The sequence below is a fragment of the Leopardus geoffroyi genome, chromosome E2 (genome assembly GCF_018350155.1).
Source record: "Leopardus geoffroyi isolate Oge1 chromosome E2, O.geoffroyi_Oge1_pat1.0, whole genome shotgun sequence".
Lineage (NCBI taxonomy): Eukaryota > Metazoa > Chordata > Mammalia > Carnivora > Felidae > Leopardus > Leopardus geoffroyi.
In genome coordinates, this window is record NC_059335.1 from 23,245,084 (window position 1) to 23,265,665 (window position 20,582).

Consider the following 20,582-nt stretch of genomic DNA (forward strand, 5'->3'; position numbering starts at 1 on the left):
CCGCTCAATTCATCACCAAACTACCACTCAGGATGACTCTTTCCATCCAAACTGGCGCTGTGGTGTCAAAAGCACCAACCTGACATGCTTGTTGGCTGAGCACAGCCTGGGAACAAAGTGACAAGGTCTCAGATCTCAATGTGGCGTACCAGCTGCCAAATCAGTTACAGTACTGTTGTCTGAGGGTTTGGTGAAGGAGAACAGCCTGTATTCATGCCACCAGCTAAGACAGTGCATCCTGATGCTTGAGGCAGAAAGAGGAATGGCCAACTTTGACATGGGATTGACACATGTGAGGCAATGGTGCCTCCCATGGGTCACTGGAGTCTGGGATCCATGGCCTTCTGTGTTTCTGGCTGCTCTAGTTTGAGTCACCACCCACTCACCAGCCTATGTACACTGCCCTTGGGTATAAACCTATAATTTCTCTGCTACTCTTCCTTTGAAACCACTCCAAATACCAACAAATAAACTGTATGTGTCAGTTTGGAGTACAAACAATATTTGTTTGTATTTGTCCAAGCTGTCCCACCTATTTTGGTTTTGGTAGCCTCTGCAAAGGGTAAAATTCATGCTAGAGGGGTCTTTAGAGTTTCTCTTGCATTCTCTCTGATCTGTGGCTCCATGCAGCTTAAGGAATTCTACCCCACTGTTAACGTTTTCAAGCTGTTAAGCAGGAGTCCTTCTTTAAAAGCTGGGCTCCATGAGTGACTGTGTATATTTAAAGGCTGCAATTAAGGGGCTGTCAGTCAGAATTCCCATTATAAGCTCTAGCTTTGAAGTTTATGACTTGGACTCTTTAGCTCACAACGTGTTTTGAAATCTGACATTTGGATGCATGGCTCAGATACATTCTTTTAAAAAAGCTTCATTTCAAAGCAGTAAATAGAGGGGTATTCTAAAGTTAGTCCCCACACAAGCAGGAAAGGGCCTGTCAGAGGGAGGAGCAGCCTGAGCCTATTACATGATAAGACATTTATTACTGTGTCTCAACCCCTGAGGATGGAGACACTAATGAAGAAGGAACAACCCTTGGGCAGAAGGAGTTCACTGTTCAGTAGAAGAGAATGATCCAATAGGAGGCAATGGGAGGAATTGCTTCACCACATGGCACAGTATGGTCAGGAATGGAAGGATGGGATGCTCAGCAGTTGAAAAGGGGAAGGTGATGTGGTGGATTAGAGTGCAGGGTTTGTGACCAGAGGACGCTGTGGGGAGTGATGGGACCAAGTCTTGAAGGAGATTGTGTGCTGGACTCATGGGCTGGGACTCCATTCTGAAGCCAAGAGAGAAGGGCAGTTTCAGCATTGGGGTGGGATTGAGGAGTAACATGCATGCTAAGAGACTTGTTTTAGAAAAATTGTCTCAAAGTTTTGAACTTGGACTGCCTGGCTGGTAGCATCCATGTCACCTGTCAGCAATGGGTAGGAGGATTAAACAGGAGGCAGAGAGCAGTCAGGAGGCTGCTGTAACAGTCCAGGGCAGAGGTGATAAATGGCCACAGGCTGAGCCCAGCTCATGGCATGTGTTGTTCAATGTCCAACAGGTAATGGGTAAATGAAGTGTGCTATAGCCACACACGGGAGGATGAGTCAACAAGAACAAAAGCAAAGAAGGAGTGAAGCATAGCCATGTGCTTCAACATAAATGTACCTTGAAAATACTGTGCTGAGTTCTAGAAGCCAGTCACCAAAACCTGTGAATTGCATGATCCCACTTGTGTGAAATGTCCAGAGTAGACAGATCTACAGAGACAGAAAATGGATTGGTGATGGTCTAGGACTGGTATGGGGAGGAACAGGAATGAAGGGGAATGCTAATGGCTGCCAGATTTCCTTTTGGGATAGTGATTAGATTGTCATGGTTTCACAGCTCTGTCTTGTACATTTTAAATATATGAGTGATATGGAATTTAAGTTGTATCTCAATAATGATGTTTAAAAAGCAAATTGGATCATTTAAGAGTGTTTAAAAATTACTATATTTTGCATAGAAAATTCAGACATTCAGCTTATCTTAATGACAGAAAAAGGGGGAGAGTGGAAAGAGAGATAGAGAAAGGAAGGGGAAAGAGAGAGAGAAGTGTGTGTGTGTGTGTGTGTGTGTGGAGAGAGAGAGAGAGAGAGAGAGTCTGACAACCCTGTAGTCTTAGGCCTGGATTCTTATACGACCATCATAGTGGAATCAGGTCACATGAGGTGTCTGGTTTACCACAGTCTCCAGCACACCCTACTAATCACCCCAGAACTGGGCCCTGTGGCTATTTGAGTGTGTGACTCCCTGGTATAAGCAAGCCTATAAATCAAAATGTTCCTCATCAGCATTAACATTTTAGTTTTATAAGGGTCAAAGACAGTGGACAAGCTTCTGTGAACAAAATAAACACATTTCTTGCTCTTATAGGGCAAGGTAAAATAAAACCAGAATCAATGGAAGGAGTTTGTTTCCACAGAGTACCCAATTTAGCTATTTGAGCTGTTAGTGTACATTTCAAGAACCAGAGCTATTGTTTCCTAGTCACTGGTCTCTACACACACTAGCCTGAAATGTTTGTTACCCTGACACAGTACATCTGCACAAGGACTCAGAAGGCTTAAGGGCTTTGCTCTACCTTCTTACCAGGGGAAAGTAGAATTCTCCCTACAGAGCTTGTCCTATGAGCCCCTGTGAATACTCAGTTTTCCATTATAGGTCCTCTCAGGTTGCGGGGAAGGGGAAGGTGGCATTAATCAAGGAAAGTGAAAGACACAAGTTAGAGAAACTTGCTCATTAAGTCATTCCTTCAACAGACATGCAATGAGTTCCCCCTGTGTGCTAGTGTGCTGGCTGATTTTAAATCCAATTTAATGCCTAAGCACAAGATGTATTGTCTTTGTCTTCCTCTCACCCAGGAGAACACAGCCTCTCACCCACCAACCCTTCCTCCTCCCTTCCTTCCTCCCTTCCTGCCTACCTTTCTCCCTCCCATTCCTTCATACCTTCTTTCCCTCCTACCTCTGCTTCCTCCCTTCCTTTCTTCCTTCTTCCCTTCTTCCCTCTCTCCCTTTCTTCCTTCCTCTTTCCCTTCCTTCTTTCCTTCCTTCCTTCCTTCCTCCCTCCCTCCCTTCCTTCCTCCCTTTCTTCCTCTCTCCCTTCCTGCTGCCTTTTTCCCTCCCTCCTTCCTTTATACCTTCCTTACCTCCTTCCTCTGCTTCCTCCCTCCCTTCCTTTCTTCTTTCCTTCCTTCCTTCCTTCCTTCCTTCCTTCCTTCCTTCCTTCCTTTTCCCCTCTATCCTTCCCTTTCTCCCTCCCTCCCACCCTTCCTTCCTTCCTTCCTTCCATTCATATATTCATTCAACATCTAAATTAGTGCAAGGTTGTGTAACCATCACCACTACTTAATTCGAGAACATTTTCATCACACCCCAAAGAAATGTCTTACCCATTAGCAAACAATTCTCATTTCCTTCTACCCCCAGTCCTTGGCAACCACTAATATACTTTCTGTCTCTTTGGATTGGTCTATTCTGGATAAGTGGAACCATACAATATTTATCTTTTTGTGTCTTCCTTCTTTTACTTAGCATAATGTTTTCAAAGTTTCTGCATGTTGTAGAGTATCAATACTTCATTGCTTTATATGGTTGAATAGTATTCCATTGTATGGATATACCACATTGTATTTATCCATTCATTAGTTGATGCACATTTGGGTAGTTCCACTTTTTGAATAATAACTTATGTGAACATTCATGTACAAGTTTTTGTGTGAACAGTATTTGGGTAAATATCATGAGTGGAATTGCTGACTCATGACAATTCAATGTTTAACATTTGGAAGAATTGCCAAAGTTTTCCTAAGTGATTATACCATTTATGTTGCCATTAGCAATATATGAGGATTGCAATTTCTCCACATCCTTTCTGACAGTCACTATTGCCCATGTTTATGCATTTATTTATTGATGTATTGCCATATTAGTAGATGTAAAGTGGTATCTCATTTTGGTTTTGATTTGTGTCTTCCTGGTGACTAATGATGCTGAACATCTTTTCATGTATTTATTGATCATCTACATATCTTTGGTGGAATGCCTATTTAAGTCCTTTGAGCATTTTTAAATTGGGTTATTTGTCTTTTTATTTTTAGGCTGTAAGAGTTCTTTATATATTCTGGATAAATCCAGATCAGATACATGATTTGCAAACATTTTCTCCCGTCCTGTATTGTCTTTTTACTTTCTACACAGCATTCTCCTTTGATGCAAAAAGTTCTTAAATTCGATGAAGTCTGATTTATCCACTTTTTCTTTGCTTGCTTGTGTCTTAGGTATCATATATAAGGAACTACTGCCAGATCCAAGGTAGTAAAGGTTTGGAACTTTTTGTTTCCTCTAAGAACTTCATAGTTTTAGCTGTTACTAATAGGTTTGAATTAATTATTGTGTGTGGTATGAGTTAGGGTTAAAATTCATTCTTCTACATTTTGATGTCTGTTTAAGCATTGTTTTTGAGAAGACTATTTTTTTGATAATTCTTTGAATTGTTTTGGTACCCTTGTTGGAAATCAATTAACGGAGATGTGTGGGTTTATTCCTAGACTCTCAATTCTTTTTATCTGTTTTTGTTTTTATTTTTATCCCAGTACCACATTATCCTGATTAATGTAGATTTGCAGTAAAGTTTGAAATTGGGAAGTGTGAGTACAGAATCCCTCCTTATCTATAGATGATACAATTCAAGACCCTCAGTAGATGCCTAAAATCATGGACCCTATATATGCTATGTTTTTTCCTATACATACATATCTATGATAAGCTTTAACTTATAAATTAAGCATAATAAAAGGCTAACAACAATAACTAATAATAGAACAATGGAACAATTATAACAAAATACAGTTATAAAAGTTATGTGAATGTGGTCTCTCTCTCTCTCAGGATATCTTATTGTACTGTATTCACTCTTTATGATGATGTGAGATGATAAAATGCCTATGTGATGAGAAGAAGTGAGGGGAATGATGTGGGCACTGTGATGTAGTATCAGGCTATTATTGACCTTCTGGCAGGATATATCAGAAGAGGGATCATCTGCTTCTGGACGGTGGTTGACCGTGGTAACTAAAATCACAGAAAACAAAACTGCATATATGGGAGGGCTACTGTAGTCCAATTTTGTACTTTTTCAAGATTTTTTCACTATTCTGGGTACCCTGTCTTACCATATGAATTTTAGGACAACTTGCCAATTTCTGGGGAGAAAAGGGGAAAAATGAAACTAGGATTTTAATAGAGATTGCACTGACTCTGTAGATCAATTTGAGGGAGTTTTTCAGTTTTAACAGTAAGTATTCTGATTCCTGAATACAGGATGTCTCTCCATTTATTAGAACTTATTTAATTCCTCTCACCAATGTTTTATAATTTTCAGTCTACAAGTCTTCTTTTTTTTTCATTAATTTTTTTCTAAGCATTTGATTCTTTCTTATGCTCTTATAAATCAAATTATTTTCCTAATTTCATTCTGGATTGTTTATTGTAAGAGTATAGACATACAACTGATTTTTGTATATTCATCTTGTATACTGCAACATTGCTGAATTCGCTTATTAATTCTAATGTGTGTGGGGAGGTGTATTTCTTAGGATTTTACATACAAGGTCATGTCACCTGTAAATATGGTCTTAATTCTTCCCTTCCATCTAATATCTTTCAACTAATTTTCTTGCCTACTTGCCCTGACTAGAGCCTCCAGCACAATGTTGAAAAGGTTTTCACTGATGCCCTTTGTCAGGCTTAAGAAGTTTCCTTCTGTATTTGTTGAGTATTTCTTGACATGAAAGGTATTGAGTTTTGTCAAGTGCTTTTTCTGTCTCTGTTGAGATGATCATGCAGTTTTCCCCTTTATTCTATTAATATGTTATATTACATTGATAGATTTCCTATATTGAACCAAATTTAAAATCCTGAGAAAAATCCCACTTGTTTGTGGTATGTCATCCTTTTTGTGTGCTAATGGATTCCTCAATAATATTGAGATATTATTGACATATAACATATATAAGTTTAAAGTATATGCTATGATGCTTTGATACACATATATACTGTGAAATGATTACCACGATAAGGTTAGTTAACATATCCATCACCTCACATAATTACCTTTGTGTGTGTATGTGTGTGTGTTGAGAGAGAGAGAGAGAGTCAAGGGCTCTTAGCAATTTTTAAGTATATAATACAGTACTGTTAACTAGAGTCACCATGCTGTACTTTAGATCCTCAGAAAATATTCATTTTAAAACTTGAAATTTGTACCCTTTGACCAAAATCTCCCCATTTCCTTCACTTCCCTCCAGTGCCTGGCAACCACCATTCTACTCTGTTTCTTTGAGTTTAGCTTTTTTAGATTCCACATATAAGTGAGATCATACACTATTTGTCTTTGTCTGACTTATTTCACTTAGATAATGACCTCAAGGACGAGCCATGTTGTTGCAAGTGGCAAGATTTTTTTTTCTATTTTATGGTTGAATAATATTTCATTGTATATATAGCTCACAATTCTTTATTCATCAATCAGTGGACACCTGGGCTATTGTGAATAATGCTGCAGTGAACATGAACTACAGATCTTTCTTTGAGATAGTGATTTTGGTTTTTACATATATACCCAGAAGGGGTATTACTGAATAATATGTTAGTTCTATTTTTAATTTTTTAAGGGAACTTCATTGTATTTTCTGTAAGGGCTGCACCAATTTACAGTCCTAACAACAGCGCCCAGGGATTTCCTTTTCTCCACATATTCACCAACACATGTTATCTCTTGCCTTTGTAATAATAGTCATAGTGTGAGGTTAATAATAATAATAATAATAATAATAACAGTGTGATGTGTGAGGTTTTCTCCTTGTGGTTTTCATTGGCTATTCCTTGATTATTAGTGATAGTAAGCATCTTTTTGTGTACCTGATGGCCATTTAGATATCTTCTTTGGAAAAAAAATTGTTCAGCCTCTCCACCTATTTGAATTTGATTATTTGTTTTATCCTCTTGAGTTGTATGAGCTCTACATATATTTGGCATATTAACACTTGATAAGATATATGGTTTGCAATTATCTTTTCCCATTTCATAGCTTGCCTTTACATTTTGTTGATTGTTTCTTCTGTGTGCAGAAAGCTTTTTAGTTTGATGTGCTCCAACTTGTTAATGTTTTTATTTGTTTCTAGTGTTTTTGGTGGCATGTCCAAAAACAGCATTACCAAGGTCAAAGAGATTTTTCCTGTTTTTTTTTTTTTCCCAAGGGTTTTATGGTTTAAGGCCTTATATTTAAATCTTTAATTCATTGCAACTTAATTTTTGTGTATGAATTAAAATTTTATTCCAATTTTATTCTTTTGTATGTGAATATCCACTTTTCCTGATAACATTTTTTTGAAGAAACTATCTTTTCCCCATTGAATATTCTTGGTTCCTTTGTCAAATATTAGTTGACTGTACTGCAAGGGTTTATTTTGGGGCTCACAATTCTGGTCCATTGGTCTATGTGTCTGTTTTTGTGACACTACTATACTGTCTTGACTCCCATAGCTCTGAAATATAGTTTGAAATCAGGAATTGTGATGCCTTCCATTTTTTTCTTCTTTCTCATGATTGCCTTAGCTATTTGGGCTCTTTTGTGGTTGCATACAAATTTTAGGATTGTTTATTCTTTTTCTGTGAAATAATGCCATTGGAATTTTGATAAGGATTGCACTGAATCTATAGATGGCTTTGGGTAGTATGGACATTTTAACTGTAAATTCTTCCAGTTCCAGAACACAGGATATCTTTCCATTTATTTATGTCTTCTTCAATTTCTTTTATCAATGTCTTGCAATTTTCACTGTACATCTCTTTCACCTTGGTTAAATTTATTCCTAAGTATTGTATTATTTTTGTTGTTGTTGTAAATGAGTTTTATTTCTTTTTTTCCTTTTCAGATGATTCATTGTTAGTGTATAGAAATGTAACTTAATTTTTCATGTTGATTTTGCATCCTACAACTTTACTGAATTTGTTGATTAGCTCTAACAGGTTTTTTTTTTTTAAATGGAATCTTTAAGGTTTTCTGTATACAAGATCTTGTCATCTGCAAATAAAAACAACTGTACTTCTTTCTGATTTGGACACCATACATATATATATATTTTTTTTTCCCCTATTTTCTCTGACTAGGATTTCCAACTCTATATTGAATAGGAGTGGCGAGAGTGGACACTCTGTCTTATTCCTGATCTTAGTGGGAAGCTTTCATCCTTTTATCACTGAGTAGGACATTAGCTCATTAGCTGTGGATTTTTCATATATGGCCTTTATTATGTTCAGGTACTTTCCTTATGTACCTAATTTTTTTTTTAATTTTTTTTCAACGTTTATTTACTTTTGGGACAGAGAGAGACAGAGCATGAACGGGGGAGGGGCAGACAGAGAGGAAGACACAGAATCGGAAACAGGCTCCAGGCTCTGAGCCATCAGCCCAGAGCCCGACGCGGGGCTCGAACTCACGGACCGCGAGATCGTGACCTGGCTGAAGTCGGACGCTTAACCGACTGCGCCACCCAGGCGCCCCTGTACCTAATTTTTAAAGAATTTTTATTATGACAGGATGTTGAATTTTGTCAAATGCTTTTCATGCATGTATTGAGACGATCATATGATTTTTATTATTCATTTTGTTAATGTGGTGTATCACATGCATTGGTTTGTATATGTTGACCCATCCTTATATCCAGTGATAAATCCCACTTGATCATGGTGTGTGATTCTTTTAAAATGCTATTCAATTTACTATGCTATAATTCTGTTGAGAATTTTTGAATCTAGGATGCAATTATTCATTAAATATATTAGCCTGTAAATTTTTTTCTTGAAATGTCCTTATATTATTTTTGTATCAGGGTAACGCAGGCCTCCTAAAATGAGTTGGGAGTGTTCTCCTTTCTTCAATTTTTGGAAGAGTTTGAGAAGGATTGTTGTTAATTTTTCTTTAAATGTCTGGTAGAATTCACCAGTGAAACTATCTTATCCTGATATTTTTTTGTGTTGGGAGGTTTTGATTACTAATTCCAATCTCCTTACTTATTATTGATCTGTTCAGATATCCTACTTATGATTCAGTCTTGGAAGGTTGTATGTTTCTAATAATTTATCTATTTCTTCTAGGTTATTCAATTTGTTTGCATAGTAGTCTCTGATGATCTTTTGTATTTCTGTTGTGTCAGTTGTAATGTTTCTTTTTACATTTCTGATTTTATTTGCTTCTTGCCTTTTTTTTCTTAGTGTAGTTTAAGGTTTCAATTTTATCTTTTCAAAAAGTCAGCTCTTATTTCATTGATATTTTCTATTGTTTTTCTTGTCTCTATATCATTTATTTCTGTTCTAATCTTTACTATTTTCCTCCTTCTAAAAACTTTGGGCCTAGTTTATTCTTTTTGTTCTAGTTCACTGAGGTATAAACTTAGGGTATTTATATGTGATCTTTCTTCTTTCTTAATGTAGGTATTTATTGCTATAAGCTTTCCTCCTAGAACTGCTTTTTCTGCATCCCATAGATTTCGGTAATTAGTGTTTTCATTTTCATTTATTTCAAGATATTTTTGATTTCCCTTTTGCTTTCCTCTTTGACCTATTAATTATTTTTTTTTTTAACGTTTATTTATTTTTGGGACAGAGAGAGACAGAGCATGAACGGGGGAGGGGCAGAGAGAGAGGGAGACACAGAATCGGAAACAGGCTCCAGGCTCTGAGCCATCAGCCCAGAGCCTGACGCGGGGCTCGAACTCACGGACCGCGAGATCGTGACCTGGCTGAAGTCGGACGCTTAACCGACTGCGCCACCCAGGCGCCCCATACCTATTAATTATTAAGAAGTGTGTTATTTAATTTCCACACGTTTATGAATTTTCAGGTTTTCCTTATGTTATTGATTCTAGTTTCTTACCATTTTGGTTGAAAAGGTACTTGGTAAAATTTCATTGTTCTTACATTTTCAGGACTTATTTTTGGACTTAACATATGATCTGTCCTGAGTAATATTCCTTGTGCATTTGAGAAGAATGGGTATTCTGCTGCCATTCGGTTGAATGTTCTGTATATGTCTATCTGAAAATCTATCCTTCCTACACTCCATAATGTGCCTTTTCTTATTTATGTGCTTTTCTCAAGTCCTAGAATCCCTCACCCACAATCTTTGGCTCTTGTGAAGGTATGTTTGTGCATATATAGTTGCTCAAATTGATGTTTATGGGGGAGAGACATGAGTGGTAGAAATCTCTATTCCACAATTTACCTCACAATCTATGTGCTATTGGATTTTGTTCACTGGTATTTTATAGATAATTTTGTATCTGTATTTGTGAGGAATATTTTTTCTGTAGTTTTCTTGTGATATATTTGTCTGGTTTTGGTATCAGAGTGTTACTGGCCTCAGAGAATATATTAGAAAGTGTTTCCTCCTCTTTTGTTTTTAGAAGAGTTTTTGAAGAAGTGATGTTAATTAAATTGGTGTTAATTTAATTTCTTTGCTTCTCAGAGGTCTACTTAAGTTTTTTTATTTCTTTTCAAGTCAGTTTTAGTAGCTTGTGCCTTACTAGAAATTTTTCCATTTCATCTAGGCTATTTGATTTGTTAGCATACAGTTTTTTGGGGAATGCCTTAATTTCTCCTTCATATTGAAGAATAGGTTTTCTAAATATAGAATTCTTGGTTGGCTGTCTTTCTTTTAGAACTCTATGTCATCCCTCTGCCTTGTGACCTCCATGGTTTCATATGAGAAATCAGCTGTTAATCTTATTAAGAATCCTTTGTGTGTCATGAGAATCCTTTGTGTGTCTATTTCTGCTGTGGAGGTTTTCTCTTTGCCTTTGTCTTTCAACAGTTTTATTACATTGTATGGATCTATTTGAATGTATCATACTTGAATTTTTTGAGCTTCTGGGATTAATGTTCTTCATTAAATTTGGGAGGTTTTTGATCATGATGTCTTCAAATATTTATTTTGTCCCGTGTTTTCTCTTTTTCTTCTGGGACTCCATTATGCATTTATTGGCACTCTTGATGGTGCTCCACAGGTCTCTGAGGTTATTTTAATTATTCTATATGTTTTATTCTCCATTCCTCACACTGGATAATCTTAATTGATCAATTTTCAAGTTTGCTAGTTATTTCTTCTCTCTGCCCAACTTTGCTGTTTTACATTTCAGTTACTTTTAAAATTTGTATTTGGCTCATTATTTTATGATTTATATCTCTTTACTGATATTCAATATTTGGTGAGCCATCATTCTCATGTTTTCCTTTAATTGTTTAGACATAATTTTTTTTTACTTGCAAATATTTAAAATAGCTGATTTAAAGTTTATGTCTTGAGTTCAATGTCTGGGCTTCATCTGGTACGGCAGTGTACTGTCTTGCAGGCCCAAAAGCTGGACTTCTCCTGACCTGAGGCCACTCTTGGTTGAGGCCTGGTCTTGGGAGAGCAAGAAGATGGGGTTTTTTTCTGGCCCCAAATTACTTTGCTTCCTTGTCAAAGCAACTCTCTCTGGAGGAGATGCTGTCAGGGAAGAGGAGAGAAAATCCCCTTTTCTTTGGCATTGGATAGACAAATGGTGTTGCTGCAGATGTGCACTTAACTCACACTTGGAAAAGGAGGAGAGATGGAGAAGGACAGAAGCATAAACAGGGTAAGCAATTCTGCCTGCAACACTCCCCACCCCCCACCGCCCCTTGGCATGGGCAGGCCCCAGGGCAAGCATGGATAGAACCAAACTCTCTATCCTTTCCATCAATGTGGTTCTGTATGCACCTCTCACAGCATGAGTTCCTCACTGAGCACAGAGTGACCATTGCATTTGAATCTTTGTATTTTCTATATAAAGTGACTTAAACACAAACCAACAATTCTGTTGCTTTACCAAAGAACAGAATCTATTACAACATCTGTTGGAAGTTTCCAAAATTCATTTTTAGAGCAATTTTCACCTTCTGTGATGACTTTAGCACCTACCTGCCATGAAATATATAACTCCACAGTGGTGACTTGATTCAGCCTTGGTCCCTGTACCCTCTTGTATTATTTAGGTAGACCAAGAAAGAACTCACATCACATCTAACATAACAAATGAGAGAGAGAGAGAGAGAGAGAGAGAGACAGAGAGAGAGACAGAGAGAGAGAGACTGATTTACTCAGACTTTCTCCACCTCAACAGTCCTTTGCCTCTTCTCCCTTTCCTAAAGACAAATGCAAATTAAATATAAATGCATGAATGGTTGCCAACTGGTATTATTACTTAAATCTAACTCTTTTTGGTCATTAATCCTGCAAATATGTCTATTCTTAGATGGCTGCAATTAGCAATTTGCTGCTTGTCATAACAATCATTAGAAGCAGAAAATATTATCAAATGATTTACAGAGAAAATAATCTGGGAACTTTTGTGTTTTTTTTTCCATACTGTTAGGATCAAGTATTGGCTGAGCCCAAGTACCTGACAGGATCTGGGGCTGGTCAGGGGTCTGGTTGCGGGGAGCAGTTACATGACTGGAAATAAACATTTAAGAGAATAGATCATGCTTTAAAATTTTATTTATTTTTTTAAAGGACATGGCTTCTTGATGGGTAAAATAAGAGGATCAGATTAGATCAGTAGTTTCCAAATGTCAGCCCAAGGATCGGTTTGTTGACCACTGCAAAATAAGAAAAATAAGGACAGGTAGTGTTTACACATATAAAGTCAAATTTATCTGATGCAAAGGACTTTCCTTTATTCCAAGATCATATTCTGGTGGTGAGTGATAGTATATGGCAACTTAAAAAGATGTCTTGGATTAGCAAAATAAAATAAGTGAGCAACTTGATACTGGTAAATCCCTAAATTGCTTTAGTCCTATTCCCTGCAACTCTTATCTTCAATGTGGATCCCAGGCTCTGAGAAACTTACCTTTTCTGTGCAAACTTTGGTACTCTCATGCACGTAAAAATGATGTGGTTTCCCACTTTTTCCTCCCAGAGAATTTGTATTCACTCTCCAAGACTCTGAATGTCATTTCCTCTGAGAAACCTGTCCTCATGACTCTCACTCAAACTCACCCCCACTGTTCCTTCTGTGTTGCTGAAACTCTGAGTACCTATTTCTAGTTTGGTATTTGGGAACTTGTGTTGTAGTTTTTTGTTGCATTTCTGTTTCCCCCACGAGATATGGAAAGCTTGAAGAGGATGAGGTGGGATCTGTTTCTTTCTTATCTTTGTAGCCTTGAGTCCACCACTGGGATTAAAACACAAATGTTCTATCAATCAGGGCCCTACAGAACACAGATGGAACACTCAAATCAGAGCAACCTGAAGAGATTGTGATAAGGACTGTTTACAAAACTGTCTACAGGGTATAGATTTAGAAGCCACAAGGAATAGCGCAGGAGAGTGCATATGGGAAGCTCACCATATCCAGAAATAAGGCAGGGAGGATGGTGTGGAGAGTCACCTGGAAGGAGCTGAGACACATCCACAGATGAAATCAGGCTACAATTACAAGCAGAGAGAGAGCTAAAGAACAATAGCTGGCCTTTCTTTCTCCTTCTACACTCCTTCAGGGACTGCACATTCAATGGAACCCAGCCAGAGGACAGGGGGCAAGGCAACCTGTTACTGTTGTCCCAGTAGGTTGGCTTTGCCAGAGCAAGAAGAAAAAGGTGGAGAGTGAGCCTGAGGAGTGAATGGAAGACATTCAGCATAGTAATGCTCAGCAAATGTGTTTGGAATAAATGGCTGTGTTCCTAAGCAGGTCAGTGGCCCATGCAAACCTTTATGCTTAGAGTCAAGTGACAGTGTTGACGATGATAACAGTGACAATGGAAATGGTGTGGTGATGTTGATGATGATTTTTGTAAAATAGCGGTGGCAGTGATGTTGCTGTTGCTGCTGGTGGTGATAGTGCTAATGATGGAGGTGGTGGTGGTGCTGGTGGTGGAAGTGATTGTGTCAGCAGTGGTGCTGTTGCTGATGGTGCTGGTGGTGCTGGTGATGATAATAATGAATTGCTTACATTTACTTAATATTTACTATATGCCTGGGGTGAGCTAAACATTTTATATACTTCATTTCATTGAATCCTCATGACCCTATGAGATGGGCATTATTATTATTCCCACATTAGAGATGAAGAGATGGAAGCTCAAAAAGATCAAAATACCTTGCTAATGGTCACACGTCTGGAATGGGTGGGAGCCTGTTCCAGCCTAAGTGTCGGACTCCAGAGCCCAAATGTTCACCATTGCACCCACTGCTTCGGTCTCAGACTGTTTTGCATGTGCGTGCCAGCTCAATTCCTGTACTTTGAAATCTTTGACACTTTCCCAGTAATCAAGATCTTAAATCCTGAATCTCAAATTCCAGGCCCCTAATTACTGGTCCCTTCCAGTCTTACCTTCTAATATTCCTACCCATAAAGCTTACTTCACCTCAGCAAGGCCAAATATCTCCTAAACATCCTTACCTCCATGTGTTTGCTCATGCTGTTCTGTCTGAAATTAATTCTCACCCCTTCTTCCAATCCCCTGACCTTTCCTTAGATCACAGTCCTATCGTTTCTTTAAGATTCAAATAAAAATCACTGCCTGCATCCAGAATCCATCCCTGCCTGCCTTCCTTCCCTGCTCAGGTAGAAACAACTTCTAATGTGTCTGAACCTCCACATGAAAGTGTCTGGAAATTTATTAAACAACTTGGATTATGGTTCCTCCAATTCTTGCTTTTACTGCACTACTAAACCTGGCTCTCTGAAATGGATTACATTTAGTCTATCTCCATTTTCTCCCGTTTACAGTTACCGCCCAGTGAATATCTGATGAAGAATATAATCTGAAGCCCTTTTCACTCATTGTTTTTAAATCACAATGAGACTTAAGTCACTTCATCTACTCATGAATCCATTTATCCGTCTGTCCATCCCTCCTTCCCTCCATTCAGCCATCTCTCCATTCAGTCATGAAACATAGTAAGATAGAAGTTGGATACATCAACAATGAAAAAGGAGCTCCATTCTGTGCTGGTTGGCTGTGAAGTCTGGTTGAGAATGTCACCTAGAGACTGACACACTTAGTATGGGGAGGAAAAGTGTATGTGCTTGGAGTCACACAGAGCATGGACACGGTTATGTTTCTTTTACATAGGAGCTTGTAACCTTGGGCAAGTTTCTTAACCATTCTGAGCCTCCAATTCCTCATCCATAAGATGGTCTGTAAGTTCCAGTATAATGCGAGGACCCAGATAGCTCGGGCCTGAGACAGGATCTCATTTGAAAGAAGCACAGATCAAAGAGGAACTGAAACCTTTGTCCCTATATTTCCAAAATATTCAAAGGCTCCAATTACATTTCCATTGAGATCTCGAAAAAATTCCCTCTCTCCTGCTTATCTCCTGGAGATAAGCCTTTCCTACTTTAAAGGCTCTCTTCCCTCCTCTCCACATAGTTCTCTTCTTCTGCCCCTTTGACCAGAATTATTTTTGGCCCTGTGAGTTCTCCTTGATATGCTGGACATGCCCCAAGCCCTTCCTACAGGCACCACTCTCTGGGGGCTGAAGATCTTTTTCCTCGGACTCAGTCTGCCTGCTGCATTCCCCTTTCTCTGCTGAAATACCTTCTATATCAATGTCCCCTCACCAACCAGTATAAGTATGAGGATTGGAGATTAGTTGAAAAGGGCCCACAGCACAAGGCCTAGCAGCCAGGAAGCCTCACACACTGAAGCCTTTCATAGTCTGGAGAAAACGAGGCAGGCTTCATGGAAGAGGTGTACCTCAACATTGGCTAAAAGATGGAGAAATGCCCCTGAGAATTTCCAGAAGGGCTGTCTACTGTCCCCACGAGTGGCTCTGGGCTCTCAAGGATTTCTACATGAATCCACTTTTACATAGAAGGGTGGGTTTCTTTACAATTTTTTTTTTAGTTAAAAATTTTTAAAGATAATATATTCTTATGGTCCATAAAGTGAAACTCTGTCAAAGGTACACATAAAGAAGTCCTGCTTCTACTCTTGTCTCTACTCACCCCCTCTGAGCCTCTGTCTCTATAGGTAATCACTTGTATTAGTTTTTGGAGCATGTGTCCAGTGTTTTATATAATTAAAGAGGAAGTAATACCTAAGCATAACACAATATCCAGCCACGAGATATTGCTGTGTTGTGGGTAGAGATTTTCTTCCCATGCCCACTACTGCATTACCCCTTCCCAGAGAGACCCCACCACCTGAGCCTTCTGCTTCCAGAGATATTCTATGCATAAACAAGCATATAGGCATAGATATACTTGTGAACACATTTGTAAACTTTTTTATTGAAGTGTAGTTGACACACAGTGTCATATTAGTTTCAGGTATACAACATAGTGATTCAACAATTTTATACCTTATGCTATGCTCACCACAAGCACCATCTGTCACCACATAACACTATCACAATACCATCGACTATACTCCCTATGCTGTACCTTTTATCCTTGTAACTTATGCATTTCATAACTGGAAGCCTGTATCTCCCACCTCCCTTCACCCTTTTTACCCATCCCCCACCTCCCTCTTCTCTGGCAATCATAAGTTTGTTCTTGTTATTTATGAGCCTGTTTCTGCTTTTTTTGTTTGTTTGCTCATTTTTTAGATTTCACATATAAGTGAAATCGTATGGTGTTTGTGACATTTGTACATCCTTTCCACAAATAGCAGCAGACTATACACACTGTTTTGCAGCTTCCCTTTTTCTACTTTGCAATATATCTTGGGAAGTGTTTCTTCTCAGTTTATAAAAATCTGGCTTATTCCCTTTTTGGGCTGTCAACGCTTCTTCAGTCTGGATATTCCATGATTTATTAAACATTAAAGCATGTTAAGAATCCTATTGACACATTCTTAGGTTGCTTCCAGTGCATGCTATATAAACATAAATAAATATGTTTGAAAAGCCATAACTATCCTTGTACATATATCATTTTGCACATGTGTAAAACTGAAGCTGTGTAAAAGAAATTGAATAAAAGTCATAAAAGTGAAATTGAAGAGTCAAAGGCATTTATATTTTAAATTCTGATAGACGTTGCCAAATAGATCTTCTTATGAGTCCAGATAAGCTAGATCATACTGTGGCAATAAACAGCTCAAATCTCCGTGGTTTAAAATCACAAAGGTTCATTTCTCATTGCCACTTCATGTCCATCACGGACCCTGGGGACTCTGTTCTGCATTGTCCTTTTGTTGAGGTACAGGGAGACAGCACAGCCACAATCTGGATCAGCTGTGTTCACCACAGCAGAGGGACCTTTTTATAGGACATGTGCTGAATCACATGCTGGTTTTAAAGTTTTTGCTTTAAAGTAACAGCTTCATATTTTATTGGTCAAAGCATGTCACACAGGGTGGATCAGTGCAGTCCCGTCATGTGTCTGGAAGAACAGCCAGCCACACGAGGAGCTCTGCAGAGACCACCTCACTTTACCCGGTCCCCACAGCAAGTGAGGAGACCTGGGTGCCACACCCTCCCCAGCACAGTGTCTCAGCAAACTCCCTGATTTTGCCTCGTTTAACAGCTGATAACTCTTCTTATGAAATTTAACTTCATAGAAGCTTCTTTTATGTATTTCTTCTTTTGTTTAAAAAACCTTACTTAAAAAAAATAAGCACAACCTTAAAATCATTATCTGTACAGAGACATGTAAACTGGGCAAGGCGCTCTCAGCAATCACCCCATGAACCAGTCATGTTTCTGATGTTGGATGGGTCTCTGCCCACTAGGGGTGCTGGGCTCTGCCAGGTGCCAAGGGCATAGGTGCTACGGAGACAGATGTGCGATGTTGCCTCCAAAACCCGACCTCCAGTGCCCTGAACAGCCCAGAGAGCCATCAGCTTCTGTAGCTCTGTGCCCAGGGATCTGCATTTGTGTCAAGGGTGTGTTTTTCCTTTTGTTCCACAAGATGACTTGTTCTTGCTGACACTTAGAAAGAGCAGAGATCCAGATTTAACATGTAACCCTCTTGTTATCATGGTAACAAACATACCCTGCTCTGAACACTCACCCCAAGAGGTTCTAAAGGGGTCTGCCTCCCCTCCACAGGTAGTTCTTGTGGCCACATGTCCATTTAGGTCCTAGAAAAAAGAGAAAGGTTTAGTTTCAATACCTTTGAAACTAAAGGGACCCATTCACATGAAAGGATTTTTAAAGCCACTTTGAAGTATGACTGACATACAAAAAACTATGCATATTTAATGTATACAATTGAATGGGTTTGGAGATAGATATACATCTGTGAAGCCATCATCACAATCTATGCCATAAACATACCCATCACCTCCCAAACTTTCCTCCTGACTTCTTATTTACTATTATGTGATAAAAACGGTTAAGATCGATCTTCTTAGCAAAATTTTAAGTAGACAGTACAAACACAAAGGAGTTTTTGATGATGGTGGCAGAAGTGTGTCTAGGTGCATTGAATGTGTGTGTGTGGATGTGGGGTTTTGAGACTACCTGGATAGAAATAGTTTTTGTCCCCAGGGACATATTGAGGCCCATCAGTTCTGGCTTTCTTGCCACAGAACAAGGCAGGCAGCACCAATGGTGTATGCTACACTTAATTTGCAGAACTTGTAAGATTCAGGAAAACAAAAATTGACAGAAACATCCAATTTTACCTCAGGACAACATGTAAGTTATATTCCAGTATTCCTCTTCATTTCTAACGACCTTTTCTGGAAGGGCTGGATGATTCAGTAGAGCTGGTGGAGGAGGAACGTCAGTAGGAGCCTCACAGCCAGCCTTGGTTGCTGGACTGGAAAGTGGTGAATGCCACTGCCTATCCGCATGTGCGTTAGCTGCAGTGCCAGTGCAGGGGGACTGGAAAGCATCCTTCCCTGCTCAAATCAGGGACACTGGTTGGGTTGTTTCTATTTTGGGCTTAAAATTGTCATGACCTATGTATCCACTTTTAAATTTTTTTTTTTTTTTCAACGTTTATTTATTTTTGGGACAGAGAGAGACAGAGCATGAACGGGGGAGGGGCAGAGAGAGAGGGAGACACAGAATCGGAAACAGGCTCCAGGCTCTGAGCCATCAGCCCAGAGCCCGACGCGGGGCTCGAACTCACGGACCGCGAGATCGTGACCTGGCTGAAGTCGGACGCTTAACCGACTGCGCCACCCAGGCGCCCCCTATGTATCCACTTTTAAAAAGGAGTCAAAGGGGCGCCTGAGTGGCTCAGTCAGTTAAACATCTGACTCTTGGTTTCATCTCGGGTCATGATCCCATGGTTTGTGAGTTTGGGCCCCGCATCTGGCTTTGTGCGCTGATAGCATGGAGCCTACTTAGGATTATCTCTCTCTCTTCCTATCTCTCTCTGTCTCTCTCTGCCTCTCCTGGCTCGTGCTCATGAGCTGTCTCTCTTTCAAAATAAATAAATAAACAAAATTTTTAAAAAAAAAATAAAAAATAAGTAAAAAGGAATCAAAGCAGGAAGAAGGCAGTATTACCACACAGAGTTTGGTGGGTTGTGGGTGAAATCCAGTTTGCAGATACATTATTTTGGTTCTCACAAAGTGTTTCACAAGTTTTAAAAATTGGTTTTCAGCTTTAATAATATAGGAGATGTCACTTAAAAAATCAACATTCCTGGTTTCTACTAAAAAAATGGAATTTCTATCAATATTGAGACTTAATCCCACGTGGCACATGCTGCTAGGGCTCAGTGTCCACTTCTCCCTCTGATGGGGCATGGACATGAACTCTGCAATTTGCCACAGTCTTCACTTCTCCCTATTGTTTACTCTGGCATTTTCACTCATTTGTGGTACCATCTAGCCCTGTAGGCATTTGAACCTTTGTCCTCTTGTCATAAACAGTGGTATAGATTAAAGGTGTTTTAAAAGCAATAGATACTGAAGTTAATTAATTTCAGCCCTTTGGGACAGACCCAAAATAGGGCACCAGGACTTATTACTAAGAGTTCCATGCAGTGAGAGACTTATTTTTTTCTGGTATTGACCCAAGGCCAAGGCTCAGAAATCATCTCCTGACACCTCTATCTGCTCAGGGCCTAGGTCATTGTATTAGTTCAGAGGTAAGTGGGGCAGATGCACTTTACTGCTCTTGCTTTACAGATGAAGCAACTGAGGTTCAGAGAGGTTAGGGTACTCACCACAGGTCACCCAGTAAGGTAATAACAATTATTTGTGTATTCTTAAGGTTCCGGCTCCTCTCTTTGTCATGACCAGCCCACCACCTGTACTGTTATTTACCTAAATTTTTTTCTTTAACTTGAATATATGCAAAAAGGAATACATCTGTATGTTATTGTAATGGAATACAATTCTATTCTTTTGTAATGGAAACTGGTATAATTTGCCATGGATTGGCAAATCTGAATATAATGTGGATGGATATTCAGGCATACACATTTTCTAATTTTCTCCCATTCTCCCTCCCTTCCTCTTCCCCTCCCCAACTATTTTTGTACTTCCTACAGAGAGAGAATGGCAATGCCAGTAGCTGGCAAAGGCCCAGGGGAATTATGGTTCATTACA

General features: G+C 39.0%; 1 long non-coding RNA gene across 1 annotated transcript; it reads right to left on the reverse strand.

Moving 5' to 3' along the window:
- Positions 1–12,591: 12,591 nt before the first annotated feature.
- LOC123578388 lies at positions 12,592–18,900 on the reverse strand. The gene is made up of 3 exons (XR_006702353.1): positions 18,699–18,900; positions 18,083–18,152; positions 12,592–12,710 (listed from the first exon to the last, which is right to left on the reverse strand). It is a non-coding gene; the product is annotated as an uncharacterized LOC123578388 (long non-coding RNA).
- Between the last annotated feature and the right edge of the window lie 1,682 nt (positions 18,901–20,582).